At 42.5% G+C, this 22,165-nt stretch overlaps 1 pseudogene; it reads right to left on the bottom strand.

Moving 5' to 3' along the window:
* Positions 1–21,477, bottom strand: part of LOC129122789 (MARVEL domain-containing protein 3-like) — a 36,788-nt pseudogene extending 15,311 nt beyond the window's left edge.
* Positions 21,478–22,165: the final 688 nt, after the last annotated feature.

The following is a 22,165-nucleotide window of genomic DNA, read 5'->3' as shown; positions in this document are numbered from 1 at the left end:
GATCAGCATTTTCAACTGTAGTTTTGTTTCCTAGTATTGTTGCACTTCACTAAGGTTTATCTTCATCCAATTCCAGACTCAATACTATCTCGTTCATCCACATTAAATCATGTTCTTTGTAGTTCTTACATTTTAATTAAGACAATCAATAACAAGACCAATGCTAATGTCTCCATGTTTAGCTGCCAACAGCTCTATTTGGCTGAAACATTTCTGCTTTTTCTGACCTCTGTCCTGTGTCTTGTGCAACTACCAAAGCATCCTGTGCAGCTGTGTCACATAAATTAAATAAGCTGTGTGATTTATAAGACTTCCAGTAACTTGAAAGCAATCCCTTTGGTACTTCTGATGCAGCTGCTTCTCTCTATTGTTTCCTGTTACTTGCCAGAAAACAAAACAAGACAAAAAAATCAAACCAACCCCCCCTCCTGCCTCAATGTTCAGCAGCAGAGTATGTTTAGGGGGAAAAAAAATCCTTTTTTTAGATGCCTTGTTTTCTCACTATGGCCTTTTCTGGCCACCTTTACTGCTGTTTTCCTTGAGGATTTTACCATTCTAGGTAATTCTCCTCAGCACTGGGAGGAAGGTTGCTGTAGGAGTTTCAGACAGAAATGCATTTGGAAAGAGAAATACTCTGGCTAGAAAGTCTAGTTCATCAGGGATGAAAGTATTAGGCACCCAAAGTACAGCTTCCACAAAATTCTTCCCATGTATTTCATTACAGGGTCTTCTGGTCTTCTGATCAATCAGCCAAAGTTTTCACCAAAACCCATGAGAACTCCATGAGAACCAAGCAGAGGAAATGCTGTTAGGTTAAGCCAAACTCCTTCAAAACAACTGACAGAAAAGTTTTTCAATCAGTTTTAGTGGGGTCTGATGGCCCCCAGATGCTTGACTTGACTCTAAGAATTATCTTCACGGCTGTTACAGATTTGCAACTGTAGCTTCCCTTCCTCTAATCCCTGGTGGATACAGGGATGTCTGTGAACCTTTACAGTCCATCCATCAATTTTCGATCTACGAGTCCAAACATATAAAACTAACAGCAAAACCAAGAAATCCAGAGAAGTGCTTTAATAAAAAGTGGTGGTTTAATTTATTGCTAGGATCCTTTCACACATTGCTTTTATTATGCTACACATGAAAGAAAAAAAAAAAGCCCACATCAAATCTCCATCCCTTTTGTTTTTTTTCTTTTTCTCTCCCTTGTGCTATTAATGTGTTACTGGCATTAGCTGCTCTCACTTCTAATATGTTCAAGATAATTTAACTATATTGCCTGCCAAGCTCTGCTTTTGCTAAGGACAGGCATTCAGCTTCTGAGGATGATTCTTAGGCTGGTTATTTTTCCAATTTCTCTCAAATTTTTCATAATTTAAGAGAGACAGGAAAAAAATTCATTAGCTACTTTCACAATGCAATAGTTTTAGTGCTATCCAAGTGTTTTATACATAGCCATAAGTATTACTTGTAGTCCGCACAGTGCTCTCCTCTGCTCCTTTTATTGTCATCCTGTTTTCCTTACTAAAATGCATATTATCAGGGAGTACTTCAGTATTTCAGATTTTCAATAATCTCCATTATATTTATCTCCTCTCTCTGTTTGCCTTTATTCTTAAATTCCCCTGCAATCATGTCCCCAGAGACTAAATGGCAGAGATGAACACTCTGCTGCTATGGCAAACTTGCCAGTGGTGTTTGGATCTACAGACCTCTCTCCTACAGTGCAGCCACGCACTGGCATGACCTAAAAGGAAAGCAGCCTAAGCTCACGTCTAGCGTGCTGCAGCCAGGCCAGGCTGGAAGGAGAAGTGCAATATCCTAAGAGTTTATTTGGCACTGGAAACCCATTAGTTGATCTGCTCATTGTGCTGGTAGGGGCTGACCCACCCTCAAGTGCTGCCAACAGCCTTAGACACTTCAACAAGCACTCATCTATTGACAGCGACTACTGAAAGTAATTTTATTTCAGATTAACAGGAACATGTTCACAGCAACTTGAGAGTTCACAAAGTCTCCCTGTGCTGGTCTCAGTCATGTAACATTCTTATTTAAGCAGTGCATATTTGGCAAACCACAGTTTGCTGTCACCTGCTGACCAGTGTCTTCAGGAACTGTACTAAGACTCATAGCCACATTTCACCTACTTGTCACCCAACCTGATTGAGATCATCCCAGGAAATTCACATCTCTGCCTGTGTTACTCAGCCTTTCTGTCCTGTCTCCAGCTCAAAACAAAGAAAAAAGGTTAAATTTCTAAGTGTAAAATAGCTCCCTTCCAAGTGCAGTATGCTCACGCTTTCACAGCTGAGTAAAAGCTTTCTTTACTATTGTAAATTAAGCCTATTTAAAAGCAGAGAGAAGGCAGACATTATAGACCTGCTATGATCTATTTCTCTGAGAAAAAAGACGTACCTTGCATTGTGTGGGTATGGTTTTCTTGCTCTTCTGTCTTCCTTGTATCTATCAGATCTATGGTTCTCATGGCGCCGGTATTGCTTATCTTGGTATCGACTCCCAGCTTGAGACATCTTGTTTCTCAGATGTATTCTCTCCTTCTAAAATAACTTCCTGAGCCAGAGAAATAAAACCAGTTCATTTTATTGCTCCACTTAAAAGTTATTCATTGACCAGCACTCACTTCCATTAAATGCTGATTCAAAATTGGTACAGACTTCTTTAAGTGAAGGAAGTAAAACCCTTTAAACTACAAAGTAACTTCATTAAAGCAGGAAATTTTTCTTTACCTTTTCCTTTTCATCAAGTAAGTGCAATGTTTCTGTACCTGACATTTACTGCACTTAGCTTATTTACTAGGTCTGCTCTGATTCTCCTGCCTTTCTGCCAGGGCAAGAGATCGTGTTCACCAAGAACTGAGTCTTGTCTTCTGCAATGTTGTGTCTCAGGAAAAGCATTAAGCCCAGCAAGTGCCAGTGCACTGCACGAGTGTGCACACAGCTGCCACTGGCACAGGGAAGTCTGGAAGAGCAGGCTGTGACCTTTGTCCTGGGAGTTTCTAAGAGGAGGGCACCCGTGGGTGTAAGCAGAGTCACCACCACACGTTGCCTATGATTTACATAAACATCAGGTACAGGCAAAGCTGTGCTGGGCTGAAAGTAAGCTGGCAAGAAGCTATACCCTGATAATTCCGTATTAAATACCACCAGTTTGTTATTTGCTGAAAGTGTCTTTATCTTTCCAAGTGTGATACGATTAAGCCCAAACCTGTAAAATAGGGAAACAGACTTCAAACACCTGAGCAATCTTTAGGCTCATTTGCCTTCATCACAGCCCTTCATCATCCCTGCAGAAGTGTCTGCAGTCGGTTTAATTTGCACTGATCAAGGCCTGATAGCCTTCCTCCATCTCCTTTGGGCGCTATAAAGTCAACAAATATAAACATATAAAAATATGGAATAAGTTAGGATAAACATACAAAAATAAATGAATAAATTAATTTCTGTTTACATCTAAGAAGGAAAGAGACAGCGCCTTCCCCCGAGGGCAGGAGCCATTCCTCAGGGAAAGGTTCCGAGACCCCCGTGGCGCCCCGGGGGTGGCCCTGGCGTGGGCGCTACCCCGGGACACATCGGAACACACCGGGCACCTCCCGCCAGGCACCTTCGCTCCCCCGGGGCCAAGGCCCGCGACCGCCGGCCCTCACCTGAGGGAGCGCCGAGCTCCGTCCCGCCCGCAGCAGCTCCCGGCGCCGCCGGCACCGCCCTCCCGGCCCGGCCGCCTCCCGCCTGCCCTGCCCGGGCCGGCCCTGCCCGCTCCTGCCTCGGCAGCCGGGAAAGTGAGCAGAGTTACAAAATCACAGGGTCAGTTTGGTTGGAAATGACCCAGAGATCTCTGCGATCATCAAGTCCAGTCTGCGATCCAACACCGCCATGTGAACCAGACCATGGCACTGAGTGCCGCGTCCAGGCTTTCCTTAAATACCGCCAGGGATGGTGAGGCTGCCATCTCCCCGGGCAGCTCATTCAGATGTCTAATCACTCTTCATGTGAAGAAATTCTTCCTGATGTCCTGAACCTCACCTGGCACAGCCTGAGGCTGTGTCCTTTTGTTCCGTCGCTGGTTCCGTGGGAGAAGAGGCCATCCCCCACCTGGCTACAGACCCTCCTTCCAGGCAGCTGTAGAGTGTGATAAGGTCACCCCTCTTCTCCAGGCCAAACACCCCCAGCTCCCTCAAGCGCTCCTCATGGCATGTGCACTCCAAACCTTTCACCAGCTTCCTTGCCCTTTCCTCCTCCCCAGGGAATAGGAACGAGGGCTTGTGGGGATGGGCTGGTGTCTGGGAGCACACGACAACCCAGGCTTTCTTTAATTTAGTAAAATAATGTCCCTGTGCCCTACAGTGCTGAGGAAGAATTTGGTCACCAAGGATATAAAACCTGAGGGTTAGTAAAGTTAAAATTCAATGTCCCCACAGGTTGCCTTGTTGTTCTTCTAAAGCCACTTCCATTGACTGGCAGCGTTCAGGGCAGAAAGCCCCACAGAATGGGGGGGTTCGTGGGGGTGAAGGGAAGGAGGTAAAAGATAAAGGGTGAAACTTGTGCCCAGGAGCAGGTGTGTGGGAATGGCCTGTGTTGCACTAGACAGGTTGCACAGGGAGGTAAGCAGATAAACTCTCCTCTGGTGCAGAGCCATGTTTTGGATAAACAGCCATTTGAATGCATGCAGTCTCCTTCCCTGGTCTCTGCTGAAAGCCCTCCCTGTGGTGTATCGGCAGGGGCTGTGTCGCCCTGCTGCCAGCCTGTGATGTTTCTCTTATAGAGGAACAATGCGCTGGTCTCCTCAGGATGCCTTCTGTTGGTGTTTATAATCTCTTTTTGGAGAGAGTCGGGACAGGCTCTTGAACCGGAATCACAGCAAATGGCTTGTTGGTTGTGCAGTCCTGTACACAAAAGCAGCCTGTGCCTGGGAAACAGGATGATGGTGTTAACACGACACCGTGCCCAGCTAATACTGAGCTTTGGAAAGCTTCCCTATGTTGTGGCACTGTCCTGCACAAAAGCTGGGAGCAGGAAATCCCTTTCCTTCCAAGGGCTTTCACAGCAGCAAGCTCGGGGTACCAGTGATTTGTGAGTTTGGTCTAAGATATGTAGCCTTTAGTGCAGTCCCATGGCAGAGGTAAATCAAAAATCCCCTGTAAGTAACACGCAGGTAACAGAGGAGCTGCTGTCCCTGAAATGAGGAGATAGCTACAGGAACTAAATGCTCAAAGTACATGTTTTGAAGTGTGGCAGGAGTGTGATTCCCTGCTCTGGCTGAGCTGTGTTAACAGCTTATTTTGCTGTTTACTGTTTTCACCTTGCCTAGACCTCTTCTGCTTTTCCTGCTTTTAGCTATACACTTCATCTTCTTCTTGCTGTCTTGCACCAACTCTACTGCTTGCTTGATCACATAATAATCCAGTTCTGCTTGCTTTCCAGCCAAAACCAATTTACTTTCTGCTGTTTTAGTGAGTTGAATTGGCTTTGTGCTGCAATCAAATGTGCACTGGAGCAAAGACTTGGCAGAAGCACATGTCCCACAGGGAAGAAACTGGGGGAGGGATGGGGGAAGAGGGCTACCTCTCTTGGCAGCAGTGAGTGGTGACTGTAACTGAAGCCCTGATGAGAAGTTGCAGTTTGAGACACCAGTACCATCAGTTGCTATGCCTTCTCAGTTTGGGGCTGTCATCTGGCTAGCAAAGGCAGCCTAACAGCAGGAGTGTTTTACTGTTTCATAGCTTTGTTTGTTTCTAATTCCTACTGTTTCTATTTAAAAGTTGTTTAAGCTAGTTTGGCAGATTTTACCCCAAAGATTAGGGTGCCTGCATGAACTCTGTTCTCCTGTCTAGATAAGAAATATTTGGGAAATCGATTCACCATTTGCATCCAGCAGAGGATATCTACTCTTGATGGAGAGTATGAGGAATTACATCTCTCTTCTGGTGGCCAGGTTTCACACAAAGTTGAAAAATCACAAGGAGTCATGGCTGGAAATAGATTTTTTTGTAGGGGCTGAAATATAAGAGTATCCTTGACAGCCACTGTTTGCAGTATAACTAGTAGTTCTGTTAAAGCATTTCTCCTTCTGGGCTGAAAGGGTTCAGGTGTGGCCCATTTTGGTTTGGAAGACTGGGTAGAACTGAAGGGATGCTATTATGGACTGGGTAGAATTCAGTGAAGCTGGTGGGCAAAGTAAGTATTTAGAAGAGCCTAAAGTCATTATGGAACCAGGTAGTTGAAATAACAGGGTCACAACCAACACAGAATTACAAGGTGAGATCTACACTAAAAAAACCCTTAACTCTATGACATAAGGGTTTTTCCCTGGAGACTCATAAAGAAAATACAAGATAGGTAGGTAGTGACTGCTGGAGTTGCCTATATATGACATAAGAACCAGTGAAACAAGCCAGAGAAAACCATGCTGACTAGGGAGAAGCATCCAAATGTAGGAGTAGGACTGTGTTTCTAAGGAGAAAATCGTGAAGGGATTAGATATTGTACTGGCTAAATTTAAATGACAACCACCAAGGAAAAAGATCAGATCATTTGTTTTTACATTATTGCAGGTGAAAGGATGCTGTGTTGTATGTAAGCAGATGGGTTTGTATCAAAGATGCACTCAATTCTGTCATCAGTTTCTCTTTGTAATAGAAATAACCTTTGGGACTGAATTTTGGCTAGCTGATGAAGTCCAGAGGGACTGATGCGCAGAAAATGAAGTGTGAACTGTTTTGATATTTTTTTTTCCCCTGGTAATTTACTCGAGTAGGTCACATCTGTGTCCTGGATCAATGTAGTCCTGGATACATGCTCCCGCCTAACAAAACAAAACAAAACACAATGAAACAAAACAAAACAAAAAACCTAAAACCTAATCTAGGTACAGGGTACAAGGTGCTAAAAATAGATCTCCAGGGACAGATTTCTCCAGCCAGGCAGGCAGGGCACCACTGGAGTTTGTTCAGTCTGACAGGAACACTAAGCTCCTGAGATCAGCAGGACTAAAATTAGCTTTGGAACACTATTTTCTACCCTTATGCTGCTGCTTTTATATGAAATCTGTTGTTTATTGTTATAAACAACAAGAAAAGAATTTGGATTGAAGGCTTTTTTTTTCCCCCTTTCTTAAGGAGATTTTGAAATCCCTGGTCTTTGGAATGGGAGGTAAATTCAGTTTGGGAACGAAGTAATTGGTTATGTGTGCTCAAATTTTTTCTGTGCTAATGACAAAAAAAATCACAACACAAAAAATTTCTTCAGCAAAAGAAATGTAAACAGTCATGACTGATTTAATATTATATCCTTGGTGTGTGCTGTTACAAATACTTAATTTTAAAAGCAGTGAAACCATGAGCTTCTTTTATTTTTGTTTTTGGAAATGTGTGAATTGTTTGGTCGGTAGCTGTTTCTCTTACAAGGCTGAGTACTTCCCAGCACCTTCTGAGTAATTGTCTAGCTCTGATTTAGAGATCTTAAAACGTGGCTTTCTGAAGAGAGGGATTTTGTCTCACTGACTCTAGACCCTGACTGGGGAATAACCAGTTTCTGGGACACATCCAAAACAGGCTGGAGGTATTGAGGACGTTTCTATTGAAGCCTTGAATCCTAAAAGGCTGTTATCTGTGGGCCCCTTCATATTTACATCAGCTTGAAGTACAGAGCTGTAACACCAGCTCTGTGTAATGCTCTGCTGTCAGTTTCATGCTGGCTTTCCTCAAGTTCTTCTGTTGCTGGCCACCCAAGATGTATCTGAAACCTTATCATTCATTTTCTTTTTCTCTGTTCCTAAATGGAGATGTAGTAGGCTAAGGCCATTTTTTCCCTTCTAAAATGTTGAGCAAAACCTAAATGGCTTTTGAAATTTGAGAAACTGTGAGCATTAAAATTTCTCCCTAATTCTTAACAACCCATTCTCACAAATTCCATCTGTGTTGTGCTGAACTTGGGGGAACCCTTGTCTGTGTAAATCTTGGAGACTGTCTGCAACCCCATACTTAGTTTTCTGTAATAATTTACCACTTCAATGTGAAAATACATCAGGACTGAAATTTGCTTTCAGAGGATTTTTAGACCTTGCGTAGATGTCTGCAATCTGGACTGCTGTAAAATTCACACTGGTGGACCTTTGTGCCATGCTTTTGTCTTGACCATCCCAGAGGTCTCCGTAGTCCTGGGCTTCTGATTCTGTGTGCCAGTTTGCAAATTGCACAAAATTGCAGCAAGAGCAGCTATCTGGGAGCTCAGGCCACTTCCCCGTCTCTTGGCATGAACACATTGCATTCCATTTTATATTAGTAAAATATTTATGAAGTTTTATTAACATGGTAGGGGCTCTTGCTCTTTCACAAGAGGTAGCAATTACGAGCAGCCTGCCTTCTTTCTGATTTAATCTACTCTCCCATCTAGTGTTTTTCTTTTCTCATCTGGACACAGATAAAATCCAATAACAGGGTATTTATTTTGTGGACAAAACGATCAGAGTTTGAGTCAACACTTGGGGCAGTCGTTGGAAAGATTTCTTGTGCATAGAAATTTATGAAGGTACAGAGGTGCTGGGTTTGGTAATCGAGCCTTAAAAGGAATTTAAACATTTGCTCCTGAAGAAAACACTTATTCCTTTGCAGCTCTGAGCTATTTACAACTGGAAGGTCTGTCTGGGGCTCTAAACATCAGCAATTGTATGTGTTAAGAAGGAAAAGAGGTATTAAATTTAGGTGTCCTCTTCATGCAAACAATTTGTCATTCTTTCTTTCGACCTCCTGAAAAAGAAATGCAACAGTGGCATCCTGTGGCCCGAGCAGTTCATGGCAGGTGGGTTTGGTTTAGGGCAGAATCTGCCACCAAAATCTTCCTTCACTGAGCAGCAAATGGATTGAGTTGTTTCTAAGTTAGCTTTCAGAAGAAGCCCACAATATTTCAACACAGTGCACATTTAAAACCTGAAGTAAAAAGCTGCTATATGCTTTTCAACCAGGATTTTCCACCACTTTATCTTATTCTGCTTATTTTTCTAGCAAACACCTTGATGTTTGGGACAGAGAGGATGATTTCAGTTACTCACCGAGGAGACAGGACTTCTGCATTGCTGTCTTTCTGCTGATGAACATTTCCTCCAAAAATAGGAATAGAGGAGACACTCCTGTTTCTAATTAAGCCACAGTTTAGTGCAGCATACTGGGTGTAAAAATGAATGCTTCAGGGAAGCCCAATGAAAAGAAGGTAAATAAGAGTTGTTTTCCCTTGCACCTACATCATACCCAAGTGCTCACTCCCGCACAGCTTATGTGAGTCACTTGAGTTTTTTTGGAAGTCCTGGCTTTAACTTGTTTAACTTGGACAATCTGTGATTTGCTTACCTCCTCACCAGAAGATATTGGCAGCCGTGGCCACCATGCTCTCTCCAAAAGCCTTCAGGCATTGCAGAAGGCATCTTAATGAAGAACGTACAGACTCACCTGCAGTCATGTGCGCAATTGGCCAGCAAGCTGCTGATAGCCTCACTTTTGCTTCTTCTCCCCCTGGTTTTATGGTGGCTTCTCTTCTGTAAGAAAGGAGGTGTTAAGGTGGTTTCTTTTAAAGCCTCTTCCTTCCTACTTCTTACCTTTGCACACAGAGGTGTAAGTGCTCTTGAAGGCTCAGAATCAGGAAGGAGTGGGGGGAAAATGAAACAACTTTCTTTGGTTTAGTTTTTCATTTTCTTGTAAATAGGAGGCTCTGCAAGTTTTGAGTCGTATATCTTGAGAGCTGGAAAAGCAGAGTAGGGGCAGCTGTCCTCTACTGCCCGTGCATGGAAAAACCTGTGGACATTCAGTTTTCTGTTGTGCGGGAAGGTCACCATGTGATGGCTGAAGCAGGAGGCAAGGGAACAAAACCAGCAGCAGGCAGGGGCTCAATTGTTGCCTTTAATGACGAGTAAGTACTCTGAAGATTTTTGTGGAATTGCCTAACTGAGCTTGCACCACACTTTTTGGACGGTATTAATCCCCGGGCTGCCTCTTAAAACACGGACGTGCATGAAAACAAACAAATGTTGAGACTGGCAGTGGCTCCAGAGATGTTAACCCTGCTCCTTTTTGTCAGTTAAACTGACAAGCCAGATAAGAAGAGCCGGTGTTGGTATCGTCTCTTGCATAACAAACCGCTCTCGACAAAAGAAGCAGCCTCCTGTCAAACGAATTTCCTTTACAACTGCCGAGGGGACTATTTTTAGTTTCATCTGCCATTCTTTACTCCTTAATCATCGGCTTCACTTTTTCTCAGTTTTTCTCCCTTTTCCCCCTGCACAGCTAGCTCCGGTACCAGGTGCTGCTGGTAATTGGCAGAGGAGGAGGGCACTGGGCTCTCGGCTGTTCCCTGTTAATGTGTGTCTGTATGGGATGCTTCTGACCTTGCCATGTGGAGCTCAGCTCTGGGCTTTGTGTTTCCACCTTCAGAGAAAGGCAAATAGACCACTCGGAACCTAAATGAGGGATGTCAAAGACCAGCAAGTGAATGGGATCAATTCCAGCCGGGAAAGGGTTTTTTAGCTAAGGCTATGTTCAGAAAACCTGTTTTTAGTTGCAGAAGTAGAGCTACAAATGTCCAGTGTTGATGTGCCATCACAGACACACTGCATCAGGCAGCAAATTCTTCGTATACCATTGGCAAAGCAAAGCAGTGCCTGGCTTTTCCACTGGAGAGAAAATTCAAGAGCTTTGGGAATGATGGTGTTTGTTTCGTTGGTCTTTACTCTGTGGTACTGGCTGCTTTTCCTATTGATCTGCTTGAGCCACTGCATGTTTGTAACCTTTTGAGTAGCAGAGTAATTCCTGTCTTCTGGCTGAGATATAAAACAGCAGTCCTGCTTATCTGTAACCCATTAGAGATTTTGTAGTGCTGTTTGCAAGCTTAAGAGCATCTTAAGGCTTTAGTTATTCAGGAAGCAACATTGCTGTGCTCAGTTGAGCATACTAATTCAGTCAGGTCCATCATCCTCCCAGCATCTTTCTAAAGCCTAATTCAAGTGGGTTTTTATGTATTCCATACCTTCTTCCTCCACAGTATGCAAAAGCTTCAAGTAATGAGTGGTTTCATGGTGTGGTGATTCTGTAGAGTACAAGTTTTATACCCATTTTATAGATGGATTTGAGAAACACAAAGGCAAAGTGAATAGTCCAAAGTCAAGAGGGAAGTCTCTGGCAGCAGAGGAAATTATGGTTGTGTCACCTGAGGGAACTTAACAGTACTGAAGTTAGTGTACTAGCTAAAGTTTTCCAGGGAAGTGCCACAATTCTCATAAACAAGGAATCACTAGAAATGGTCAAAAGTTTTTATCACTGCTATTTTCTTAACAAATATGAGTTTTAAAATGATACAAGATGTTTGCAGAAAATGTACTTATTTTGAGAAAGTGAAGTAAAATTTATTGGATTAGAACAAAAATGAGTTAAGTTTATAAGGTTTATAATGTAAATGTTCCAACTGGTCTTTTTTCCTAGTGTAAACAAAACTAAAAAACTCCAACAAACCAAAACCAACAACAAAAACCCAACCAAAACCAAAACAAAAACAAACAAACAAACAAACAAAAAAAGCTGGAAAGAAAGTGAAAGAGAGACCTGGTTTCTCCAATGAAATTAGAATGCTAATGTATTGTTTATGGAAAAATAAAACTACATCTTTTTTCAGGCTTCCCTCTCTTTATTCTTAGTCTTCTCTTTTTGTCCTTTAACTGACTAGTGCAAGTGTGAGCAATCTCCTTAACCCTAATAAACATGCACCAGCACTTTGAACAACACTCATTAGCCAAGGAAAATGAGAGGAAGAGAGCTGGGAGGAGGTCTTATGGCTGATGACAGTGGCTCCTTGTGACTTTGCTGGCTTTACTGTCCAGTAGAACAGGGATCTCCTTAGCAATTCTTGCTGGCTCACCTCCTTCCATGGCCTGGCTTCTCATTATGCAGTAGCCCGCAGATTCATGCACCTGTGCTGGGATCCACCTGGTATAATCCATGTATAGCAGAATTATCTGTGGGCTGCTCAAAGGCTGGTTATCCCTGGCTGTGGCATACACCACTGTGCAGCCTACAGTCAGACATAAAACTGTTCCTGCTTTTCTTTTCCCAATATACCAATTATTTGCTGTTGCAAATAATTGGTATATTAATTATATTGCTATTATATTTATATATATAATACAATATATTTGCTTTTGACATTGTGACTCTAGTTTCAGCTTTCTTTATTGGGACATTTGTGAAAATCTGTTTCTGATTCTGTTCTTTTGAAATCTCTGAATTCAATTTTGGTTTAGGAGCTGGAAGTAGGAAAAACATTAAAAGCAAGATTAGTTTTGTATTTTTGAAGATGCTTGAAAGACTGCCAGAGAGCTGTCAGGTTAGTGATGACTTGTGACATATAAAAGCAGAAAAGCAAAGGTTCATAATAATTCAAGATCTGTTAAAAACCATATTGAAATATGGCTAGCAGTGAGGGGTTTTTTAAGAGAAAATTTTCATTGTGCATATTCAGACTCAGAAGTGTATTTCAGCCCTTACTGGGAGAGAAAACTTGTGACTTTAGCTTTATGGGCATCCTTTGGATTTTGCCTCTCTTGCTCAGATTTTCAGTGTTTTCATCCCAGTTCATCTGTCACATCTCTTACCTGGCTTCCTGCCAGGGATACTACCTTTAAGTGTCTCCACACGTGGAGTCCCCATTTCCCTGCTGCCTGGGTATGTGAAGCCACTTGTTCAGTAGTTCACTTCCCTGCCTCTCTAGGCTTTTGTTGCTCTACAAAAAGGAGCAGTTAGCTGAAACTTCTCCTGGATCAGTGGTGTGAGAAGTAGCAAGAAACTTCTTGATGAAGAGCCTAGAAAAAAATCTTTTCGGTTCCACTGGGTGAAGAGGGCCTGACCTTCAAAATTTCCCACAGCATGTTAAGAGGATTTGGGCAAAGATCTGAGGGAAAAATGAGAACTGCTTTCAGAATGGCCATGAAATGAGAAAGACAAATTGAAAACCAAATTTTCCTCTCACACTGTGTAAAGGGCTCTCTGCTGAACAATCACCAGCTGAATTCATATAAGAAGCCGCCAGCAATCATTAAGCTCAATTAATCATATTCTTGTGCCCATGATACATCTGTAGATTATTTAAACAAAGTGATGGTGGGCAAGGAGGAGAGGAAAATTGAAGAAAAGAGGTTCTGCTGTGAACACTTGTACCATGATCACCCAAGCAATGCTGTAACACAGAAACTGGGTCAGAGACACCCTTCCCCCTCCATGCTGCTGTCAAAGTTATTTGAGTGTCTATTGAAACCCTCACAATAGAAGAGTTTGGCTCCTGTATTTGCTGAGCAAAACTGATTTGTATTTCTTCGTTCAGAAAAAACTGCTGGGTAATTTTCTGAGCAAGTACAATGTGGCGGTTCAGTAGATCCCTGAAAGCTGATTTCTTGGTGATTTGTTTTTTGTTTAATAAGACACCAATGCTTTTATCTAGCATTTCAGAATTGACATGCTGAATCTGTGTTTAGGAGCCATAAACCTCTCTCTTGCCTCTGTTAGTTTTAGGACTGGCACTGGTAGTCTTCCTCCAAAGTCCAAAGGATTGTGGAAAGTCTCTTGAGAGGTTATCTTACTGATGATTTAAATCTAAGTTAATTTCTTTATTTCCTTCTAGGATGATTGAAGTAAAAGATATCCGTTTGGAAATGTGGCTCGGCTATATTTAAACACAGTTCTCTTCTGGACTCTTCCCACTCCCCTTTTTAATCCTGAATTTGAGTCTTTCATCCTTGTTTACAGCTGTCCCATTAGCAGTCTCAGCCTTCCAGTGCACTCTGTCTGCTCTGGGATTTTTCTGTCTTGTTTTTCTGGCTTCTATCAAGGAGTCCCAGTGGCTCTACCTTGTCCTGAAAAGAAACTAAACTACATTTCATGCTCATAAGGACAGTGTGCACAGATTGTCAACAAGCACAGAACTTGGGTGTTTGGCTATAAGTAGTGACATTGTTTGGCAGTGGTTGTTAGCCCTTATTCCAAAGGAGACATGACTGAAGTAAAATAGCAAGGTCCAGAGTCTGAACCTGTTTTCTGAGTTAATAAATTCTCTAATTTCTCTTCCCCTCCCTGCTGCCCTCAACATGCAGGTAGGAGTGAGCACATATGCCCTCTCACACATTTTTTCCCTTATACACAATGCCATTTCTTTCCTGAAAATTGCCCAACTTGATGGACACTCTGGAGCTGGCTGGGGTACTTAATTGGCCATGGAGCCCCAAAAGCTGTTTGGGCCATGGCTAATGGGAGTTGCATACCCTAAGTAGTTACATTGTGTGTTAAGGAGTGTGTTTGGGAGTGACAAAGGAGGAGGAGATGGAGCATCATTTCCTTGTCTTCTCTGTACCTCAGTCTACTCTCTGAACAAGGTATTTAACTGTTATCAAGCAAAAGTGAGAACCTTTGTGCCCATTCATATCTAGCTTATTTCTGATTCTTCATCTTATTGTGTGTTTAAAATAAAAAGGAAAGTAAAGGAAACAATACCCCGGGTTGGCTGTTTGCTTCAACAGCGAGCATCTCTTGAGCTACCTTTCTTAACAGGCACATAGTTACCTATGTCAGCATCTCTTCCTTGCATCCTAAGTACCAAGAGGAAGAAATTGAAATTCTTGCCATTCCACCCAATTGCCCAAATTTTGGGAGAAACTCAAGAAAAGAAGCTGTTTGCACCCTGAGGTCTGATGGCAAAATGACTTCTCTTTTTATCAAGGCTAATCACTTTCCAGCCCTGTCTCTGGCAAATCCTCTATCTGTAATAATCAAGTCAGTATATATGACATAGTTTTTTGACAGAACGATATTTCTTAATAATTTAGTAGCATTGTACACACACAAAAACAGAGTTATAATTAACTCTCATCCCTAAAGTTGGAAGAGCTTTTCAGTTCGTTGGAGGCTGCTGGCCAATTCTCTTATCTAATTGGATGAAGTTCCTACTTTCTCCCATTTGTATAATGTCTGCTTTTACACAAACTCATTAAGTGCAGCTGTACTCCAAGTTTCTAACAACAGCCCCAGTGAAGACTAGGCAGAAGTTTAATAGCTGTTCTGTTCTCTCTTTTTCATCTGATCTTAATCCATTTTGGTGGTGATGTGTGCCCAAACATCTTTCCCTAGCACCTAATTCTACCCCCTCCGGCTTTTTATTATGAATTATAGTAATAATTAGAAACCAGACAAATTGCATAAGATTGATCTGTTTTAAAACTGGAGACTTTGCAGCTTGCTTTCAAGGAAGATGGATTTAAAGCAATTATTTGTTTCTGTGAGGCATACAGAAGTGATTTTTCCCCTTCATTTTGAAGCTAGCATTAAGATGAAATCACATAATCACTACACTATTCTTTAAATCTTCAGAGACATTAAACTGATTATACAGGTAGAATAGCAGCATCATAGTTAACACATTAAGGTTTTTCATTTAGATGGATTTTTTTTGCAAAATGAATACATTTTAAACCAAACAACACACTCCCACACACACTTTTGTCAGTCTGACTTCTCTTTTTCTCATGTTGCTGTGTGTAATTTTGAATTTCTACTTAACTGAGTATACAGAGTAGTAGAAAGTCTTCATTTGCCAGAATTGAAATTTGTCTTACAGTACTGCCGACATACATTCAAATCACATTTACAAAGAAATGTTTACCACACACTTCCAGCAATACAGATATGTCATTAGTATATGATTGGTATTAGAGTGATTTTATAACTCCTATGGATGTTTTTTTCCCACCGAAGAACTATTCCAAGGTTTACTGGGGAACTTCCAGCTGTATAATTTCCTTTCCTTATTGCGTTCCATTTTCCCACCAAACAAGGGAGGCTGTAGGAGAGAGGGAAACTCAGAGAAGAAGGTTTCTCACAGCGTTGATTGTTTCATGAGGACACATATCTGTGATGATAAATGCTCTTGCTCAGATAGCTGGTGATAGGGAGACATGGGTGACAATAAGGATGACATTCTTTGGCACTGGGGTCTGAAGTTACAGCTGTGTATGTGCACATGTCTGCAGTGCAAAAGATGGAAGACAGCAAAGAAGCACAGTGAGACATCAGTGGAGGGACTCCCTCCTAAGCCCAAATTGAATAAGAAGGGAAATTTCCCTCTGTTGGTGCTCCAGCTCCTAGCACCGATATTCCCTTCAGGCATAGTGCTCTCCTGGCTCTGAAGGTCACCAAAGGCTTGACCCTTACAAGGTTCACAACACCCTTAGCTCTGTCTAGCATTTAAAGATGCAAACATCTGGCAAAATTCAAAGGCCAGTATGAATAGGGAGGACCTGCTGAACCCTGCTTCCTCTACCTTAGAGTCTTCCCTCAGTTCAAGTCCTCATAAAGAGGTACCAGAGTTGAACATTTTGTTTCTATTCCTGTGAGTGCATGAAGACTGAGCAGTGTTGTAACCAAGTCCTAGTCAAAAGACCTTTACGTCAAAGTTGGCAAAATTCAGGAGTGCAGGTTGAATATCAGTCTTCTCAATAATGACACCAAGAAGTAGTTTAATTCTTTGACATAATATAAAACTTATCTTAGCATGAGTCACGAGTAGTTTTTTGACTGATGTCTCTAATCAAAAACTAAAATCTGTGAACATCTCTGGTTTTCAGATAACTGGCTCCATCTGTAGACATGTTCCATCCTAGTCTCAATCCCTGTGTAGGATTGGGGCATGGGCATTCTTGTTTAGAGTCCCATTTGTTGTCTCCACTGGGCCTCCTACCCTACACATACGTAAGATAAGCTTGTCTGACATTCAAAAGTGAGAACATTTAGGTCTTTTCTACCCAATACAGACAATGTCTTTTAAGTGTGCAAGCTTATTTTTAGAGGAAATATTTATATATTAAAAGGGCTCTTATAATGCTGGAACATTTGTTTTGTTAGCTACAGTCATCATAGGTACATCATTAAATTTACAACAGTAGCTGCTCTCTGCTAATTTTGTAATGTTTTGACAGAACTTAACACATGAATGTATATTTGTGCTACTAGTCATCGGTGAATCATACCACTTAATTGGATGGCTCAAGAAGATAAATAGATGTGGTCTCTGGAAATGAAAATGGCTTCTTTAATTTGTGACTGAGTTTGTTTGTATACTGCTTTTGTTGGAAGTAGCAATTTTTGATGGGTTTTATGGAAAAAGCGGTGACTTATTTTCCTAACACTTGAGTGAGTGGTGATAGTTATTGGAGGATGTGATGACAGAAGAAAAGCGGGTTTTAATTTTGGTTTTGAAGTGGGTGGGGGTGGGCAAGTGGATACTCAAGACACATTAATGAAGTTATGTTGACAACTGCTAAGTGTGAAGTCTGTCATGTATTTCATTGCAATGAATGTGTCTTTATAAGCAAACTGCATTGGAGACATCTGTGCAATTGTCAGCTGTAATTAAAGGATGATTCAGCAGTGGACATACAGTTGAAAATGAAGGACAGAATGATTTTTTTTTATGTGGGTGTGTATACTTCTGTTTGCCAAAAGTGACATATCTTTTTGACTAGCTAATTCTTTCCAAGTATCTACTAAAACAAAAAAAAATTATTTTACTTATTTTTTTAAGTACAATTTCTACAGTAGGAGAGAACTTGAATATTTTAAGGCAAGCAAATTGATGCTTTTTGGTCATATGCTTGTTGGTGGCATTCTGGAGATACATAGAGAAATTACTTCCAGAAAGACTTGGGAAAGCATGAGGTAAAACATCACTTGTCAAGCATGCTAAATAAGCAAAGCAAAGGACAGTGCTTAGTCCAGACCACATCTCTGCTTGCATGTGCCATGCTCACTTGTTACACATGCTGCAGCTGTGTGTCATGGTCCATTTTCCTAATACCTTTCTGACTGTACTATGGATTTTGATGTTACTTTCAAAGGAGCTTGCAAGGGACAGCTGGGGTTTCTCCTCATAAGGGATGAGCAATATTCAGTATGGCTGTCTGATTTTTTTCCCCTGCCACATAGCTTCCCATCACAATCAACCTGAACTTCAGAAAAGTAAAAGTATTTGAGGAAGGATCCAGGCTTTTCTCAGGGAGCTGAATAGCCTTGTGTAGCACTTAAAGCTGTTCTGCAGCTATCAGTACTCCACTTCCAGTGCAAGCACTAAAATTTCTCTTCCTAGCTCCAGTTAGTATCAATGGGAGTTTCCCAGTAGATGATGATTGGAGTAGTTCTCAAGTGGGTAGCATGCTTTGAAAAGCGTGTGATGTGAAGAGGAGGTTAAGCCTATCTGAGCCTTGGATGCTGTCTCATCTCGGAGGTAGCTGTATAAATTTTTCTTTTTATACTTCTTGAATATCTTTTATGACCTCTTGACTGCCCTGCCTTTCCCCCTCCATCTTGGCAGAAAGCAAGAAAGCAGCTACAAAGTAACAGCACTGAGGTCTAATTCCAGAACTGGAAGTTGTTTTTTGGATGTAACTGGAAGCATTGCTATTTGTCCTTGGTTAAAGATTGATTTCATGTCCCTAATGAAAACACAGGGATAAGGAATCATGCTGATTTAGGTGGTAGGCAGCTGGAATGAAGGGCTTATTAGGTACCTAGTCTGTGAGGTGAAGGAGTGAGGAGGAGCTGAAAATGAGCATCTTTGTTTAAAATACATATGTTTCTTTTCCATGGCCACATTTTTAACGTGCAAAAGGTATCAGCTTCTTTTAGAGTTGCGAGTTGGAGGAAGCTGTGCCTGCCACTAGCAGTAAATGAGTTACTTAATGGGAAGAATGTTTGCAAAGCCTGGAGAGAAATAACAGCTGCCTTTTTAAGTTGAAAAAAAAAAAAACCCAAACCAAAACAAAACAAAAACAAAAAAAACACCCCAAAACCAAAAAAAACCCACCAAAACCCCAAAACTCCAACCCTATAACATTTCAAAACTGTAGCATGATCAGGAATTTTTTTTTTAAAGGCCTGGATGAAAGGAAATTAGTAATGTGTAGGGGGTGCTGAATGGCCCAGGCACCTCACCTGTTTTATTCCTAGCTGCAGAGGGAATTCAAAGTTTGACACCAGATGTAAAGCAAACCCAGAGCCACATGAACTACTAGCCAGCTTCCTTCAGCAACATTAATTTACAGTCTCATGAGAGAGCACTTTGGCTTGCTGCCAGTTTTGACTTCAAGCAGCGTTGTCGGAGGACAGAGCAGTGCAGGCAGTGGTCCCTTTCAGACCACGGCATCTGGGCACTGGAGCAGACAGCCCAGGCTCCTGGCCGGGCTGTGGTGCAAACGTTACAGAGCACGTCTGTGCCCCAGCTCCCCGCTGAAAGGCAGCATTAATTATCCTGCATTAATGATCCTGCAGGCTGGGGCTCTGCGCTGCCTGCCCCGTGCATTACAGGCTGCTGGCATCCTTACGCCGCGGAAGTGGGCTTGCCAAAACTCCTTTCTCAGGTTGGCTGATGTGTTTGGCACTGCTGGGCCCTGCCAGTGGGTTCCTCCACTGTTTGCAGGGAAGAGGGCAGTGGAGGCCAGGAAGAGGAGCTGTTTAGCCAAAATCTCTTTGTTTTGCCATTGGCAGTGCTGTGGGATGACACAGCAAAGGTAGGGAGGTGTGATGCCTCTCAGCTTTTTCCAGTGATCCTGTCTTTAAGGAAGTACATTTCCAAAGTTCCTTGATGCCTGCTAGGGTGTTTTATGTGACTCATGGATTCACTTTCCAATCTTTTGCTGTTTTTGTTTGCTTTCTTTTCAAACTATCCATCCTATATGGATATCCCATCCCTGGAAGTGTTTGAGGCCAGAGTCTATGTGAAATCTCATCTAGTGAATGGTGTCCCTGCCCGTGACAGGGGGGTGGACTAGATGATCTTTGAAGGTCCCTCCCTAGCCAAATCATTCTGTGATTCTGTGAAAGGCTGTGCAGTTTGAATGCTAAGCATTCATGCTCGGGCAACTGGAGGTGTGTGTTGTCACTCTAGTGACTGGAGGGTTGAACCCAGTGAGAGCAAGAGGCTTTTTGACAAGTGACTTGTTTTGAGGGGTTTTTTGAGTAAAATTTAAGTAAATCAGGGGTGATTACTTCCACTGCAGCAGTACTGTACAGTCTATTTTTTTTGTCTGTTTTTTTTCTGAACACAGCATTTTCTCCTTTCACAATTTCTGATGTAGTTGCCCCAACAAAGACAAAGGGTGGGTGTATCAAAGTTGTTGCCACGCTAATATGAAGACTGCATTCATTGACTTTTTAAGTGTTTGCATCTGATATGCTCATCAGTTCATAAGATTATTGTGGGTCAGTGGAACAATAAATCCAATTTTGGGATTCGTGATAATTGATTAAAAGCGTGTTTTTTGAAAGACTATGTAGTAGTTCTGTGGCATGCATTTATGTAATTTCATTACATAAAGTGCTTCTCCAGTGTAAGCTTTCCCCTGCAGGGTCAAGTTGACTAAACACTTTCTCCACTACTGTAACTAAACTTTCTGCAACAGGGCTTTTTGGGGAATGGATATGGTGGATTGACCCTGGCTGGATGCCAGGTGCCCACCAAAGCCAATCTACCACTCTCCTCAGCTAGGCAGCAGAGAGAAAATATCATGAAAGGTTCCTGGCTCGAGATTAAGGGCAGGTAGAGATCACTTACCAATTGCCATCATGCAAAACAGACCTGACTTGGGGAAATTAGTTTAATTTATTGCCAATCAACTAACGTTAGTATAATGAGTCATAAAACCAAACCTTAAAAACATTTTCCCCCCAGTCCCTCCCTTCTTCCTGGGCTCAACTTCATTCCTGATTTTCTCTACCTTCTTCTCCCTGAGCAGTGTAAAGGAACTGCTGTTAGGAGTTGTAGTCAATTCATCACGTGTTGTCTCTTTTACTTGTTCCTCCTCAGGATGAGCAGTCCTCACACTCTTCCCCTGCTCCAGTGTGGGGTCCCTCCAACAGGAGACAGTCCTCCACAAACTTCTGCAATGTGGGTCCTTCCCAAGGGCTGGAGTTTTCCACAAACTTCCATGGGGTGCGGTCCTTCAGGAACAGGCTGCTGTAGCATGAGTTCCCCCGGGGGGTCACAAGTCTTTCTAACAAATCTCATGGGCTCCTCTCTCCATGAGTCTGCAGGTTCTTCTGCCAGTAGCCTGCTCCAGCACAGGTTTCCCATGGGCTCACAGACTCCTTTGTGCACCCATCTGCTCTGATGGTCTGTGGGTGGATCTCTCCTCCACCATGGACCTCCATGGGCTGCAGGGGCACATCTGCTTCACCATGGTGTGCACCATGGGCTGCAGGGATGCCTGGAGCAGCCCCTTCCCTTCCTTCTTCATAGACCTTGGTGTCTACAGGGCTGTTTATCTCACATATTCTCACTCCCCTCTCCAGCTGCAATTGTGTGTTTTCCTCCCTCACCTTCTTAAATAAGCTATCCCAGAGGTGGTGCCATCGTTGCTGATGGGCTCAGCCTTGGCCAGCAGTGGGTCCATCCCGGAGCCAGTGGACATTGGCTGTAATGGACATGGGGGAAGTTTCTGGCACCTGTGTAGCCCCACAGCTACCAAAACCTTGCCATGCAAACATGATACAATGGGATAAAGTTGTGCTATTCTAACTAGATGGTGCTGGATCAGGTGTCATTCATCCCCCCCACTGCCCCTTAGCATGGTCTGTGGCTGCTTTGACAGAAATGTGCCTCTCCATGCTGGTGGGCTACCAGTGCAGAGACCTCCATGGTGCTGATGCTCACGGTAGCGCAGCCTGAAACATGCACTTTGGACATTATTATTAATCCATGAGCAGTGTCATCCACATGTATTGCACCCTACCTCCCAAAGGGTGTTTGTGTTATTAGAGGGGTAAGAAGACTAATAATCTAGAAGTCACAGGCAGGAAAGGGAAAAGTTTACTTACCGGATATATTAAGGATCAGCAGAGTTTTTGGAGTGGGAGTGTACATGTGGGGAGAAATTTAAACAGGCACAAAACTCAAGGGTATGATTAACTAGGGCATTGGACAGCATCTCTGACCACATAGGCAGAGAAGTGCCTGCAGCTTATCAGGTGGACAAAGAAAAGGAAGGAGGCTCTTTTTCCATCTCATCCCCAAATAAATAGGTTGCCTGACTTCTGTCTCTGTCACCTGTGGCTTTATAAAGGTTTGCATCAGTACTGTCT

Source organism: Agelaius phoeniceus, chromosome 1 (genome assembly GCF_051311805.1).
Source record: "Agelaius phoeniceus isolate bAgePho1 chromosome 1, bAgePho1.hap1, whole genome shotgun sequence".
NCBI classification, from domain to species: domain Eukaryota; kingdom Metazoa; phylum Chordata; class Aves; order Passeriformes; family Icteridae; genus Agelaius; species Agelaius phoeniceus.
The sequence above is the reverse complement of the archived record's forward strand: the minus strand, read 5'-3'. Positions and strand labels throughout refer to the sequence as shown.